This window comes from Podarcis raffonei, chromosome 3, assembly GCF_027172205.1.
Source record: "Podarcis raffonei isolate rPodRaf1 chromosome 3, rPodRaf1.pri, whole genome shotgun sequence".
NCBI lineage: Eukaryota > Metazoa > Chordata > Lepidosauria > Squamata > Lacertidae > Podarcis > Podarcis raffonei.
The window spans coordinates 37,255,088-37,269,835 of NC_070604.1; the positions used below are offsets into that span (position 1 = coordinate 37,255,088).

Consider the following 14,748-nt stretch of genomic DNA (forward strand, 5'->3'; position numbering starts at 1 on the left):
TTATTTTCCCCCAAAACAAAACAAAACAAAACAAAACTGTGCAGTATTTATCATATCTTTGAACACTATATTTGTTAGAAGCATTTCCAGTACACTCCCAATTTGGTGTTAATAACTGAACGTGATTTATGTGTTATTTAACCATGCTTCCAATTCATCAATAAAGGTGCTAAATAGCATTGGGACTAGCATTGATCCTTAAAGCACCCCACTGGATATCTGCCCCCAAACCATTCATCAATCCTGTTGAAATCTGAATAAACTTGTATTCCTTATGCTCATAGCCAAATAGACTGAGGGTGATTTTTCAAGGAAGGCTTTGAGGAGCAAATTATGCAGTCTCTTCTTCCACTTACTCTGACCGCTAGTTTCAGCATCAGACAAGTTAAACATTAGTCTCAGGAAATCATCCTATTTCAAATGCTGACCCTGCCTCAAAGAAGGGCAAACTAAGCCAAGAAACATGAGATGGAGAACTGGTGCAGGTACAGCTTTGCAGTGAAGTCCTAGTCATGTGTATTGAGAAATAGGCCGAAGGCTGCAATCATGTAGCCTCTTGCCTGAGAGGAAACTCATGTACAGGACTGCACTGCAAGTCCCAATGACATCAATGGCATTCAAATACATGCAGACTTTTATTAAGCTGCATCTTTCTGTTGATCTGTCTATGACTGATGCAACTTCTAATGCATGACCCAGTTTATAAAGCATATTTGACATTTGTGTCCTATGAACTCCAAAACCATTCTTTTTAAATTTAAAAACAATCTAATTAATTTCTTCAAATATACTCATTCATTTCATTTATTACGGCCATAGGCCCATACAGGTAAAAACAACACATAAGTGACAGCTTGTGCCGTAGGGGAAAAAAAAAAACAGTCGCTAAAACACCACTATAACAATAAAATACTATAAGATGGAAAGGCATACTACGCCTTAATTAGCTTGTAGTGCTCCTTGTCGTCGCTTTTGGGAAAGGACAGCGACCAGGAACCTAGCCACCTTCAGGGTCGTGTGGGTATCCTTGTCCTGCAAGATTTGGGCAAGGTGGAATTTTGGTGGGGTACCCTCTAGTTTCTGAATGATTGATCCCAACAAATTTGCCCGTGGCACATTGAACAAGGGGCAAATGAACATAATGTGCTGGAGCGACTCCGGCGTCACCTTATCACATTCGCACACGGCGGGGGCTTGGCCCTTTGAGAATCTATGTCTCAGGACATTGGAGGGAAAAACGTTAAACCTCGCTTTGGTGAAGGCCAGTCTATGGGCAACAGTCGAAAGGGAGGAGAGGTATGATGGAACGCAGTAAGTTAAAGTGATACCAATGTTCTGGGGCGAGCAAACACCTCCCCCCAGCGTATAATTTCTTCAAATATATATATTTTTAATGCAGTTGGTCAAGTATTCCTCACAAAAATTCAAAAACAGCCTATTTTGTTTTATGCAATAAACTTTACAAGCACAGGTAACAGATCATGCTTCTGCACATTTATATAGGCAGGATTATTCCTTCTGAATGCAGCAGCATGGCTAAAAAAATATAAAAGTGCATTTTCTTCTTATCAAAGGTGCTCAGTGTGAGAGAGAAAGAGATTTGCAATGTGGCAAAGTAAATAAGCAAAGAGAAAATAGCACTCGGTTTCTCTTGAGGTTTGCTTTCCCACACACACAAATTGCAAATGACATCCAAGGGACAAAATTAGGTACAATTATCTTTGCCCAAGAGCAAGCAGATGGAATAGATCACCTTTTAAAGGCCCCTATAATTATAGGATTTTTGATCCTGCACTTAACCAACCAAATTGGAATTGCTATCATTAATGTACAAGACACATATGGAAGGGTGACCTTGAAGAGGTCACACATAATGTGGAATGTTATTATCTGTCATGAATGAGACCTGACACAAACACACACACACACACACACACACACACACACACACACACACACACTACCACCCAACTATATACCATTAGGTTTTTATACTAAAATGGGTTATAAGCTTTCAGCCACAAATCAACACATGCTAAAACTCATGCAAACCAGTTGGTGTGTGTGTGTGTGTGTGTGTGTGTGTGTGTGTGTGTGTACGCGCACGCACACACACCCCTATCTATATTTTCTGGAGCATTAAAGCAGCATTCTATACGTATTTAAAATGGGGGAGTTTTCTGCACCTCAGACCTATTTCTGATTTTTAAGGGTGCTAGTTTTGTGAAGGACTGAACCTTTTCCTGTTATATGAATCTACAGCACTAGATGCAAAGTTTTACTACTGAAGTAAAAAGCCTGATGCGGTTCTGGTCCAGGGTATCTGAACAGCTGCCTCTCCCTCTACATCCCACCTTGTTCACATAGATCTGTTAAAGGTAGTTTTACATGCCCCTGTGATAAACCATGCTTTGACCCAAGCGCTTGCGTTTTAGCGTTACCGCACCAGTGTTGTGGATTTTTCTTCCCTTAAAAGGAAGGCTGCTCCGACGTCGTTACAGCTGATGTTTGCTGAAAAACTTTACTTGTCTCCAAAGTTTTCCCAATTTTATCTTATTTATGCAGTTATTAGTTCCTGTTGTAGTTTCTTTTTTAATGTCTTAAAACTGTTTTTATGATCTGGATTATGTTTTATATTATGTTTGTGTACTCCACTTTTAAAGCTGGTTTCTTTTTACAATAAATTTTGGATTTCTTATATTTTATTGTCTGGTGGAGATTTTTTAAACTGAAGGTTGTAAGCTGCTTTGGGAACATTATTATTATTATCATTATTATTATCATTATTTTATTTATCCCCAGCCACTCTGGGCGGCTTACGACAAATATAAAAGCATAACCAAATACCACACATTGAAAACGTCCCTATACAGGCAGCCTCAAAGCTGTTTTTGCCATCAAAGTTGTGGAGTGGAGATCTGGAAGGAGCAAAGATCCAGGAGACAGGGCAGGAAGAGGCAGGACAGGTCTTTTTGAGGAATGCCAAAGAGCAACAGAGGACCTCTGCAGCTGGATCAGGCTAGTGGCTCCTTTGGGACAGCATCCTGCAGGTGCCCCAAAGGGAAGGAGCCCCAGAACAGCACCGGACTGTGGCAACCCTCTTCAAAAAGCAGGGTACATTAAAAACACACACCGGATGAATGACATTTTTTTTCTTACCTGTGAAGCCATGTGGGCACACACATTTAATTTGTGGCTGCAACTTTGACTGGCTTACATCAACGCAAGTAGCCCCAGCATAGCAATTGTCCGGGTAAATTAAGCAGGCATTTCCCACAAATTGACAAAATTCTCCTGTCCATCCAGGAGCACAGAGGCACTAGAAAAAAGAAGGGTAGCTTGACTAATATTGCATCTGACATTATCATGCAAAGTAGAGGCACAGATGAATTGATTTATGGTGTCTATAGTCAATTAATAAACTTTGCATGAGTACAAACATATTACACAGAAAATTTGCTGATTGATTTTACATAATGCCCAAATCAGTTTGTTAGCAAATGGAATGGAGGAAAAAGAGTGCATTGCAAAATGACTGAGGCTGCAATGCTAATGCTACTTAACTTGGAATAAGCCCCGCTGGATTCAATAGGACTTACTTCTAAGTAAATATGATTAGGGTGGCAATGTAAGGGAAGCATTTCAATGGAAAACCTAAATGAAAAAATGCATTGTTGTGCTATGATATATAAACCTGCATTCTACAAATTCTGTGGCCCATTCACCTGCTCAAAAAACAACACACAAAAAACCCCAGAAAACATGGAACACAACAAAAAGTGCAAAAGAAATTACTATAATCTTCTTTTGGACTTTTTTTTGCACAGTTCAAAGATCCACTCTCAGTGAAACCATGGATTTCAACTTAATAGATTCTCAGTGGTTTTAGATAGGAAAGTTTCCTCATATTGATGCTACAAGGTCTCCTCCCCTCTTCCTCAAAATTTGGAAAACAAGCAGGACTTTGCCAAACATCAGATCACCTGAACATTTTGGATTGCTGCCAGTGTAATTTCACAACAGCCATACTCCTATATTTTGACACCTCTTCATAAGTCCCATGGAGTGTTCTATAGCTACCTGCTACACATCACTGATGCATATTGTTCCACATTGTGTAGCTTTGTGTCCCACAGCTGGGAAAGGGGGGTAGAAAGAGGATAGACAGGGTTAACAGCCCACAGTTTTTATAGCTGATAGTTCCCAGAGAATTTGGTATTGAATGAGTGGAGACCCCAATATTAATGGCAGCCCATTCAGTTGGACGAGGCAGGCCATTCTGGAGAGGAACTCTAGTTTAGAAGAACCAGTACTACTGATGGCCCCTTCTGCCAGCTTCCAGCAGTCAAACATGTAGATGGGCTCGCCCATGAGCCTATACATCTGAGCCACCTTAGCACTCTGACTGTGTTTACCCTCTGACTAGGGTGTTTGCCAGATGCAGAAGAGCCAGAGCCAGCTGTGTTATGACAGAACGCAGCAACATAAGAACAAATTCTAGTGAACAACAAGACAACACATTGCTTGTTACGAGGAAGGCTAATATGCTGATTCCCAGCTACCAGCTGAAATTCTTTCCCTTGCCTATCAACTGATTCTTGGTCCACAGCAAATTTTGTGTGAGAGAGAGAAGGGTGGGTAAGAAAAAAATAAGCTGTAAATCACACTTCCAGTCTCCCCAACTATTTTGTTTCGTGCTATGCTCTGTAAGTTTTGCTTCAAATCTCCTTTCTTTTGGCTTCTCAGCTAGCTGTCCTGTGTCCTTATCTTTCTCCTCTGCAGATGAAAGGAACTTGCAATGTGTGGCTTGCTATTGATTTCTCTCCATGATTATCAGCATGATGGTTCTGGGAACTTTGTGTATCAATTATTTATCTTATCCTCTTTATGTCAGCTCCTATATTGATGATCATCTTTCTTAATTATCTGGAAGCAGGATTTAACAACCTATGAATTGCATCCTGTTATTATCTACTCAAGGTATAGTAAGCCCCACTGAGGATGAGAAATAATAATAGAAGGTTTCAAAGAGAAGTTAAGAGTATTGATCCTGGTGATAATTTCAGATAAAGCAATGGGGGGGGGAGGTGGAATCTTGCTAATATTTTAATCAAGCCCAGCTATTCTTCCTATTAATTTAACCTTCCCATGTCACCTGAGATTAAATAGATTTGGAAACAATTTCCACATAGGAAGAGACTGCACACTTGAAACAGTTCACTTCCCATATTTATAACTTGGCTCAGCACAGGTTTCATTTTGTCCACAAGGCAATTTCCCCTAAACCACGCCCATCTGCCCTACACCTGACATCCCGTGCAACTTTAAGGCTCCTGATTGGGTTTTGTCAAGGAAGGCTTGCTGTCATCGGCAATCAGCTGATTGGTGATGATAGCGAGTCTGCTGGGATCTGATATCCTATTGAGCTCATCAAAGGGAACTCCACAATACAGCCAATCCTGGCAGAAGGTGGAATGTGAAGACTGCACCTATCTGCTGATAGGTGCTAAATTCAAGTTTGGTGGGTTCTGCTGCACTATGAAGTTCTCCAGGGATGGCTCCTTGCACAAAGCCCTCCACAGCACTTTGAAGTGATTAGCTGACTGGCAGCACTCCAAAGCACCATGCATAGGTCTTTGCTAGCCCTATGCAACCTGTCCTTTTTGGCCCACTAGCAGTAAGGGAGACAAGGATCTTGGCAGCTGTCCAGATTCAGTTCTCCACTCCTACAATGGCTGATGATGAGGTAAGTTGCACTGACAATTGTAGAATGTTTAAACGTTTCTTGCAGAGACTGTTAGCAACATTTTGTCACAGAAAAGGGACTAATTAATGTCAGGTAATGAAACTGGCAGTGACTTTGAGCTTTCACTGTCACCCCAGTCCATTCTATCAGCAAATTCAAATAAATGCAGCAGGCAAAATTAATGGCAGTGTCAAACTGGCCTCACAGATACATACTGCTGGTGCCATCAGTAAGCACATAGCAACAGGAGGAACTGTAAAACTGCTTTGAAAGTAAATAAATTCAATTGTGTATTTGAAACCAACAACATGAAAATGGCAACTGAGAGTAGCAGATTTGCCCAGCACCACCACTAAAATATTTTTGAGCTTCTTGCTTAGCTGGTAGAGATGTTTGTAAATATTCATAACAATTTTCTCACTCTAGCCAACTGCTTTAAGTTGTATTATGCCAAATATATCAATTATTTGTTCATTTGGGGTTTATTTTAATACTTAGAAAACAAATTTTGACTGAAGAAGCACAGATGGCATTCAAATATTCTAGCACCTTATTTGCTGCCACTTAAAGAGAAAACTTTTGTTAAAGCCAGATGATGTTTCCTTTGAATGTGATTTTTTTTATTATAGATTTCTCAGCAAGATGTTTACTGTTTTCTCAGCACCCACAGCTCCTTAGAATCACACACTGCTGTATGCAATGTACAGCTACAGTGAATGTTCAGTCAATGGAAGGAATTCTCCTTGTGCAATGGAAATTTATCTACATCTCTTCCCCCTGCCAGCTCCTTAAATCTTGTCTAGAGGTTCCACAAAGCATTGGGAGCAGAACTGAAAGCCAATTTTGGGGGCACAGGGCACACTGCAGAAAGGAAGGGAAGGAAGCCCCATTGCACAAGAAGAACTCCTTGGAGACAGCTTCTACTAATGGGACTCATTAGGTAATTTCCACCCACTATATTGAAATGCTTTATCTCAGTGGTTTCAGCCAGATTTCTGGGAATAAAGGGCAATTAACCACTTTCCAGTTTTTACAAAGCCCCATTTATTAGGTTTTCATGATTTTCAGGTCATGCAGACATGGCTTATGCTTCATTGCAGCAGTGGGGTCTGTGAGGCTCTTTTGGCCAAGCCGTGGTCATCCACATCACACCTGACATCATATATGGTGTCTAGTGTGGGGCAAATAAAGATGTGGCTCAGTTGGATTTCAAACTGTGCAGACAAAGGAAAAAGAGCCACCTAACATCACTGTGACTGGCAGGTGGGTGACTCCACCCACCTGTCAGACTTTGGCTGCAGACATTGGGGGAGATACGTTCTCCAGCTCTACCCTATTAGATGGTTGCTATCTATTGTAGAAAGGGAGGGAACAATGATCTGGGAACAAGCTAAAGTCTTAAGTTTGCAAGCAATTTCCCCAAAGGTTCATTTATGTATTACCCTAAGCCTTCAAAGAGTCCACCATTTTAATGAAAACCTGCTTAATCTGCATCCCCCTAAAACAATACGTAAACTGAAATGCAGCTGTCCTTTAAAATCTGCAATTTTCTGAATTTTGCAATGCAGTTCTCCAACCAAATATTGCATACCAAATATGTGTAACATAAGGAAAATTGCACACTAAAATACTGATGAACTTGTGAAGACTTCTTAAAAGGCAGAATTTAAGATTAAAATGAACTTGACCTGAGAAACGTGAAACAGTGAGAGAAAAAGCAGTCCTCAACTGCTCTCTGTGGTAAGATGGGGCCTCTAGGTTCAAGGCCAGAGACCAGGAAAAGCTCTGGGCTCTGTCTCCAAATGTATGAGGGGAGTGAGAACACTCAGAGGCCTTGTCGTGGAAAGTCCCATACAGCCATTATCAGTAAAAATGAAACAAAACTGTATCAGTGGAAAGCAATCTAGTCAGAGCCTGTGATTATACTCCATTTTTAAATTCCCACTGGTAAAGAAAAGGACAGACAGACTTCCCTTGGGAGGCAATAGGAAAGGCTTTTCTCTTGTAACGTGTAATTTCCCATGGCGTGGTAGCAACAGCTGTATTTCTCACAAAATATACTTAAGAGATAAGCAAGTAAAACAAGATTAAGCATCCTTTTGGATTTCAGCAGTGATTATCCTCAACAGGCCAAGGCACTTCCAGTTTTACAGCTGTTGAGAAGCATACTGAAGTTCATCGATAGCATGCTCTCTGGCAATAATTGGTAAATCAATATCAACTGGTAGAAGTTAACACAGTAGGATTTCATGAAACTGAAAGATCTTTTAGCTTTATCTTCTGTTTATCAAGTAGTTCATCTGTCCAATCAAGACTGTGTTTCCCCCACGGTTTTTCAAAACAAGGATTAGTTGAAACAAATGGACATCTAATTTTCCAAGCAGTAGCCAATTTAAGGTTTTAACTCCTCACTCCTTAACCAAAACCACAAGCAAACTTTCTTTCAACTTGGTCTTCTTCTGGCAGTCCCACTGCCAGAAGAAGACCACCAGTTTACACTTTTATCAATTGAATTCCTTTTATTTTGTTTATTTGTAAACAAAATAAACAAAAGAGTTTATTTATAAATTCATATAAAATATAACATTGGTGTACAGGAACAATGCAAAATGACTGGCTCATCTTTAGAAAATTTGAACAACAGAATATGTCTATCAGCACAAAAAGGTCTTTAAGGGACATCTGAAAGTTAGTATTAAGTGTGCCTGCCAAATCTCTACTGGAAGAACATCCCATAGTGTGGGACTAGCAACACCAAATGCCTGACTTCTAGCTGAAATTAGTTGGGCTTCTGAAACATATGGGGCAACTAACAGCACTCATCTAGATGATCTTTTTGATCAAACTGGGTTATAAGGGTTTGGGTAATCTTTAAAATATCCTGGACCCAAATTGTTCAGGTCTTTGTACATTAATATTTAAACCTGACCAGGTAGCATATGGGCAGCCATTGCACATGTTGTAACAGAGGTATTGCATGCTGTAGCATTTTCATGCTTGTTCACCCAATTTGAAGAAATCATTTTCAAGTTCTTCACAATCCGTGCCCCCCACTTGAATAATTTGATGCAATCAGTAATCTTGGTTACTTCACTGTCCACTGCTATCTCCATCTTAAGGTTCACAAACATGTGAAAAACATAGGTTCCATACCAATTCTTGTGGGGTCCACTTTCTATGTCCCTTCAGTGGAAGAACTGTCTATTTATTCCAGTGTTCTGTTGCCTGTTGCTTAACATGAATGGACCTTTCTTCTTATCCTGTAACCGCTAAGCTTACTCTTTATCCATCTTTGGTGATGGATTTTATCAAAATATTTTTGAAAGCCTAAATACAAAATGTCTGCTTCAACCCGTCTATCCATATGCCTATCAGCATTCTCAAAGAACTATAAAAGGAGGGTTAGACAGGACCTCCCTTTGAGGAAGCCATGCTGGTTGGCAGTGGTGAATAAAGCACTGAAGGCAGTAACAATCTTTTGACAATAGTACGGCAAAAGCTACCACAGCCACGGAGCTCCCCTAACCTTGCTCCAATCCCCACCCCATGAAGACAGCCCCACAGAGGGTGCCACTACTTCTCCACCCAACCCCCATAAGCCACCATTCTTCTTCAGCAATACTCACTTTTATTCTATACTTGGTAGATCTGTCCTGAATAAGGTTTTCCACAGGGTTTCCCATTAAAAAAATGTTAAGGTAACCAACCTATAATTTCCTATCTGTGGACCTCTTCTTAAAAGGTGGTGTTATATTGTCCACTTTCCAGTCCATAGAAAAGTAGGCTGACCTTAAGGGCAAAGTACGTGCATTTGTTAGTTATGAACATGCTGACCTTCAGAGTTCCATTCCATGGCCACAGAGTAGGCTCAGCCCTTGTTGAGTCCCTCCTCCTTAATGTTTCTTCCTGTTGTTGTTGTTTAGTCATTTAGTTGTGTCCGATTCTTCGTGACCCCATGGACCAGAGCACACCAGGCACTCCTGTCTTCCACTGCCACCCACAGTTTGGTCAAACTCATGCTGGTAGCTTCGAGAACACTGTCCAACCATCTCATCCTCTGTCGTCCCCTTCTCCTTTGGCCTCAATCTTTCCCAACATCAGGGTCTTTTCCAGGGAGCCTTCTCAAAGTATTGGAGCCTCGGCTTCAGGATCTGTCCTTCCAGTGAGCACTCAGGGCTGATTTCCTTCAGATTGGATAGGTTTGATCATCTTGCAGTCCATGGGACTCTCAAGAGTCTCCTCCAGCACCATAATTCAAAAGCATCAGTTATTCAGCGATCAGCCTTCTTCATGGTCCAGCTCTATTTTGGTACTTCTGCAAACCTTGGGGTTTCCCTGAGCCTGCCGAAACCTCCCTCATGTATGGGTAGTGCCATTTTGGTTTCATAAACGGCAGCACTCACAAAATTAACATCAGAACAGTAAAAATGAGAGCAAATGTTTTTCAAGGTATACTAAAACATATGCCTGTGAGCACGACCCTTCAATTCACTGAAATTATTTCACTTGCATGAATGCATTTTATAACACACAGTGCATGGGCTATATGTAAATATGCAGCCAGGTACCCTCCGGATGAAAAAAAGAAATGAGATTAAAAACGGGGGGGGGGGGGACCTAAAGGAAATAAGAAAAGGGTAGCTGGGCAGCATTTATAAATGGCATAGAAAGACATCCTTAAAGTTGGTGGATTAAGGCAAGTGCAGCTGCCTACAGCCCCAGATAAAGATGCCACATCAGGGACTGTCACAGAGAAAAAAGAACCAGGGATAGTTTAATCCTGGGTTGTTTGTGCCTCCTTGTGCTCTGTGTTTCAGCACAATATTCATCCTCAACAAAAACACCGATAATTCGTGCCAAGTCCTTTAATCCTCTTCTTCATGCTTCTCCTACTTTGTCTGACCGGCATTATTTGTCAGTCCCCAAAGGCCTGTCATGTTGGCTTCCAAGCATATATTGTATCCCGCTAGTCTATTCTCTCAGGCAAAGAAACTCTCAGCCTTCTCTGTGCCAGCATGTTTAGCTGCATCTCTTCAGAAAGTTTCTACGCCGACACCTTTCACGTCCTAATTGAGGAGCATGCTTTTGGAGGCTGTTTTTATTTTTAAAGTGATAACGCCCATCGTGCAACCTTATTGCCTAGGGTCATCACATTTTTTTAAAAGAGCTTTGCCTTCAGTTCTGGGACATGTTTTGCTTTCTTTTTGTTAAAAGCTTCCGTTGTGATTTTCATTCTCTCCTTTCTTGGTGCGTACTTAACTTGCATGCTGATAACAGCATGCTTTTTGTACCATGCTGGATGGCAGGCATTCACCTAGATGATTTAAGCCACTTATACCTTCTATATCTCATACCATAATTAATTTTATTGCCTGATGCAAAAGGGCTTGGGACATAAGCAACTGAGGAAAGTGGGGGATAAAATAGTTTTGCTGCTATTGTTACCACATCCCTACAGGATAAAATATAATCAGAAAGGAAAAGGAAAAGGAAAAGGAAATGGAAAAGGGCTGGGGGGAGATGTACAAAACCACCAGATTTGTCCTCTCAGCATTTTCCACTAAGTGAGAGCAAACAAGCTAAAAATATTAATTTTAAGATCAAAGTGTATATATTTGGCTGAATTACACAGAAATGTGTATATTATGAGAACTTCACCTTAAAATGCTAGACTTTTTTTTAAAAAAAAGGATGACTTTAAAAAAAATTCACAGATTGATGTGGAAATCTGGAGACATGAATGGAATATTGGAAAAACAAGAAAGTGAGTGAAATACAAACTGACATATTTGCCCATCCCAACCTGTGACGTGCCACGATTTATCCCAAGAACAGAAGAACATAGGACACTGCAGCCTTATACCACACCCAGTTTTTTCTTCATCTAGTCTAGTGTCGACTGGCAGTGGTTTTCTAGGGTCTCAGAAGGTGGTATTTCCAATTACATACTCTCCTTTTAACTTGAGATGCCATGGAACCTTCTGGAACTGACTGCTCTGCCACTCAGTTGTGTTCCCTCCACGCTGGATCCCTGATAGAGCCAAGTCTGGATACGGGAGTGTTCCATTAAAAGTGCTTTGAGATGTGCATCATTTTGCATCTCACTTTTAGTGATTTTTTCCAGATGCCACATTTCATCGGGACCTACTGGATGATTTCTCTGGCCTAAAAAGCTCACCAGACAGAAAGAGAGTGAAAATAAAACACTTGGAAGAAAATAGTGGGGATGACAGCGCTGTTTCTCAATCAATCACATTGTTGGTTCTGAATCATCAGTGTTCTTGCCGTGCAAAAGCAGATACAATGGGATAGTCTGCCTGCTCAGCTTCCAGATTCAGAAGTCACAGTGAAACATCAGTTCCAAGTTGATGGATGGGCACAGTCTGTACTTGAAATCAGGGATTGGGGGGAGTGCTTTTCTGGGGGTACTCAAGGGTACACAGTACTTGCACCTTTTAAAAAAAATGTTAGAAGTGTGACACTTACTGTAACAACTTCATGGTGAGTGAAGTTTTTTCTTAAGGAAAGAGGAAGAACTGGATTGGGGCAACCATTAAAAATGGGACTCAGACCCCCACCAGGTCCTATCCAAATGGTTTATCTCCTGCCAAAACCATTAGAAAGGACCCAGATACCACCATCACTCAGAATACAGACCTGATCCAAAATCAGTCCGTTTTATTCCATCCCTATCCTGTGTTTTTGCCACTCTTTAATTTCTAAAAGTTGAGCACACATCAGGAAAGAAAAGTTTCAAAAAGGCTTATTGTCAAGCTGTTGTGCAATCTGCTTAATTCCTTACAATTTGTTTGATTAAGTGATTGACAAAGTTGCTGACTTTTCTTCGGTAATAATGCTACAATCCATTCAAATGTCTTTAGTGGAATGAATATTATGATACAAATGTGATTTCTATCTAAGTGGGCATTTGGCATTGGTCCACAAATTAGCCATATCTTCTAGCAAGGCTAAAAACTGTTGTCCAGTTATTTGATACAGTTTAAAATAGAATCCCAGAAAGGAAGCAATAAAAAATCCATATTACTAGAATTAATACTTCTTGCATTATTGACTCGAGTATATAGAAAGTACATAAATGTGTTGCTCTTGCTTGACTCTCAGGGGACGAAATACATATTTCTAAGGCTCTGGTTGGCTGAGGTTTTTATATTTTTGAATTCATTTACCATATTTAATTACTTACACTGAATCCTTCAATTATATTGAGACACAATCCTTCATTCAGACAGATGATGCTGAGCAGACTGCAGTAGTCAATTACTTCCTCACAGTTCCTTCCAGTATATCCTGGCATGCAGCTGTAAATACACCAGAAGATTTCAGAAGACTAGAATTTCGAATTGCTAATTCCATTTAATTAGCTTCTAGAGATCCACCAAACAATGCCCTTCCAGCAAGAATACGTTTCCTATTTTTTGTGCAAAATGTAATAAAAATGACAACACATTCATGCCACCTACCGGCAGTCACTTAGCCAGTTTAGCTTCATTTTGGTAAATAATGATGGGTTTTGTCTTTTTATCCATTGAAGTCCTTCTGGAAGCTCAAGAATAAAGTCAACCTTGAGCTAAACAGATATTTAACAGCAAACTCTGCATAGCAGCTTTAAGAAGCTATTATAACAGATGGCTCTGTTACTGAGAAATAATGACAAATGAGGTTTAGAACAGTTAGCTAATGATCATTAAACAATGGATATGCTAACAGTGGTCAATAATGACTCACAATAACTTGAGGAAACAATAGTGCAAGCTTCAGCAATGGATAAAGCCATACCCATTGTTTTATTTGCTTAATTATAGCTATATATTTTCTATTAAGAAGAAAAAAACATTTTGCTCTCTGGTTGCTCATGAGGTCCAATTTATGAAAATGATTCAGCTGTTTTTATCTGTGGCATTGTGGTGTGGCCAATACCCACAGTTAGGAAGGTAATGCCTCCCTCTCTCACTTGTCCTGCTGGTTTCAGACATTATTGTGAGAGATTTGCAGTCAAACCCAACATTGCTAGTTAGTATGTGAAGGAGTTAAGGTCCACAGAGTTCTAAATTGCTGGAGTAGGGTCAGTGAGAGACAGGAAGAAAAGCTTACTCTTCCTGCTTTCTCTCTCTTTCATGCCATGTGAGCAGACAAACATACCTGGGCTTTGCTCCGAGTCCAGACTCCACATTTAGAGATTTACTTTGTATTTTGTACTCAATAAGCTTTTACCTGTGTTAACTTTGCTGTAGCATTGGCTAAAGCATGAATGAGACCTCAGATTATGTAAGTAAAGCATTTAAACTTACTAAAGTTTGTAGTCTATTCATTGTGAAGCGGGTAGAGACAGGGGAGCAACAGAGTGCATTGTAAACATCTTAAATTGGATATTTAAAGGTCTAATAACCTATATCACGTATAGGTATATCACATATACAACACATATCAATTGCTTTTTCTTTACCATTCTAGCTGAGTCCCATAACTGTTTGTATCGCCCACTAAAATATTTGCTTTCAGGAGGGTAGATGCTATATTAAATTCAACCCTGCACATGATATAAAGACCAAAAATATGAAATTTGGATACAAACTAGTCATACATCACAGCTGAAGTGGGGAAAATTAAATTGAATCTGTTTGGTTCTATGTTTAGAATAGGAAACGACTGTTTCCAAATGAAAAGCAAGAGTAGGCTGATAGCAACTCAATAGGGTGATGGATATAGGTAGCAAAATATCTTCAGAATGAGCACTGGTAAGTGATCAGCTATTGCTAAAACAAGACAGCTGGAACAAAATGAACGAGGCTATAATTTGTAGGGTTTTGAAGAAGAAAAGAAGCATGATGCAAAACACTGCAGTGTCACATTTAGCAATGCCAAGCAAATGTGAGCAATCTTTTATGATTTAGGGCTCCTTGAATGCGCTGTATACTGAGATGGAAAATGGTGCCCTTGATATGGAATGGCAGTAAGGAAGATAACACTGTTCTTTGGGCTTT

General features: G+C 40.1%; 1 protein-coding gene across 1 annotated transcript in view; it reads right to left on the reverse strand.

The window, feature by feature from the left end:
- LOC128411569 (protein eyes shut homolog) overlaps nt 1-14,748 on the reverse strand; it is an 87,196-nt gene that overhangs the window by 25,404 nt on the left and 47,044 nt on the right. The gene's annotated exons all lie outside the window — the stretch shown is intronic.